The 2,155-nt window shown below is 63.6% G+C and overlaps 1 pseudogene; it reads left to right on the forward strand.

Moving 5' to 3' along the window:
* The first annotated feature begins 248 nt into the window (after positions 1-248).
* On the forward strand, positions 249-1,388 carry LOC147981811 (uncharacterized; annotated as a pseudogene).
* Positions 1,389-2,155: the final 767 nt, after the last annotated feature.

Consider the following 2,155-nt stretch of genomic DNA (forward strand, 5'->3'; position numbering starts at 1 on the left):
TATTATCAAATACCTCTTTCTCTACTCCTATCCTCTCCTTCCGCGCCATTGAGCAGCCATGCAAAAACCTTAGCGCTCCTATCCACCGAGACTATGAACTACGTAGTCGAGGCCCTGCTGTCCTGGGCACTGAGACCCTTGACAACTTGGTATCAGGCTCCAGGCGTTCCTTGTCTGCTTCCACGCTGCACCCGCCGCCCAGCCCACATCCATTGCCGCCATCCGGCGCCGCCTCGGTTTCTTCAGCCATGACGGAACCCACCACCGCTGATTTGGCCACGATGATCGAGGCCCTGACTGCTACCGTGACGTCCCTGCAGACGTCCGTGGCAGCCCTGGAGAAGGAGAAGTCGGCCTCCTCGTCAGGCGCCGATGTCGGCCACGACGGACAGCACCACAACGATCAACCCCCGCGGTTTCAGAAGATGGACTTCCCCAAGTTCGACGGCAAGTCCGACCTGCTCCCTTTCCTCAACAGATGCGAGTCCTTCCATCAACAACGGATCGCCGAGGAGGAGAAAGTCTGGATGGCGTCATACAATCTCGAGGGTTCTGTCCAGCTGTGGTACATGCAGGTCCAGCGTGACGAGGGCACTCCGCCGTGGCGCCGCTTCTCCGAGCTGCTCAACCTCCGCTTCGGGCCGCCCCTGCGCACTAACCCGCTGGGCGAACTGATGGCGTGCAAGCGCACGACGTCCGTCGTCGACTTCCAGGAGCGGTTTGAGGCGCTCCTTCCCCGGGCAGGCTACTTGTCGGACACACAGAAAGTTCAGATCTTCAACGCGGGCCTCCAGCCACCCCTTAGCCTCGACGTGGAGATCCACAACCCGCAATCCCCCGCTGTCGCCATGAGTCTCGCCCGCAAGTTGGAGCTGCGCGACCAGTGCGCGCTCGCCCCCGCGCCCCCGGTTCGTTCTCAGCAGAAGGGCATCCTGCCGACGCCCGGACCACGCCTCGCACTCCCCGCACCGGCACCACCAGCCACACCCCCGCAGGCACCTGTTCTGCCGGAAGGGCGCCCAATCAAGCGCCTCTCATAGGCGGAGATGGAGGAACTCCATCGCCTGGGCCTCTGCTTTAATTGCAATGAGAAGTTTGGCAGGGGCCACAACCGCGTGTGCCAGCGCATCTTTCTCCTCGACCTGGCGCCAAACAACGACGACGACGACACGGCCTCCGCCACCGATGATGGCTCGCCGGCCGGCCCTCACATCTCGCTCCATGCAATCGCCGGCGTCCGCATGAGCGAGACCATGCAGATGCATATCACCCTTGGGGGAGTCTCCCTCCTCGCCCTGATCGATTCCGGCTCCACCCACAACTTCATCGCCGAGGAGGCGGCCCCCCGCGCCACATTGCCACCCCTACCCCCGAGAAGACATGCGTGATGGTGGCCAACGGCGAGCGCGTTCCGTGCCAGGGCGCGTACCGTGCCGTGCCCTTCCGCTCGCAGGCTACGACGTCGTCCTCGGCACGCAATGGCTTGCAACGCTTGGACTGATCTTGTGGGATTTCCGCGCCCTCTCCATGACGTTCTGGCGGGAGGACCATCAGGTGTGCTGGCGCGGCCTTGCGGGACCGGCCGGGCCCGTCCTGAAATCATGCAGTGGCCGCGACTTCCTCGACGCCATCATCGCCGAGTTCGAGGGCATCTTCGCCGAACTATCCGGCATGCCACCACCCCGCGGCCGCGACCACGGCATCACCCTGCTGCCCGGTTCCGGCCCTGTAGCCGTCAGGCCATACCGCTACCCAGCCGTGCACAAGGACGAGCTGGAGCGTCAGTGCGCCGCCATGCTCACCCAAGGCATCATCCGAGTGAGCTGTTCGGCATTCTCCTCGCCGGTCCTGCTGGTCCGCAAGCCCGACGGGTCCTGGCGCTTTTGCATCGACTACCGCGCTCTGAACGCCATCACCGTCAAGAATGCGTTTCCAATTCCGGTGGTAGACGAACTCCTTGACGAGCTCCGGCGCGCTCGTTTCTTCACCAAGCTCGACTTGCGCTCCGGCTACCATCAGGTGCGGATGCGTGCGGAGGACATCCCCAAGACCGCCTTCCGCACCCACGACAGCCTCTACGAGTTCCTGGTCATGCCGTTCGGCCTCTGCAATGCGCCGGCGACGTTCCAGGCACTCATGAACGACCTACTACGGC

The sequence above is a fragment of the Triticum urartu genome, chromosome 3A (assembly GCF_056163025.1).
Source record: "Triticum urartu cultivar PI428250 chromosome 3A, HENAU_Tu73, whole genome shotgun sequence".
Taxonomy (NCBI): Eukaryota; Viridiplantae; Streptophyta; class Magnoliopsida; order Poales; family Poaceae; genus Triticum; species Triticum urartu.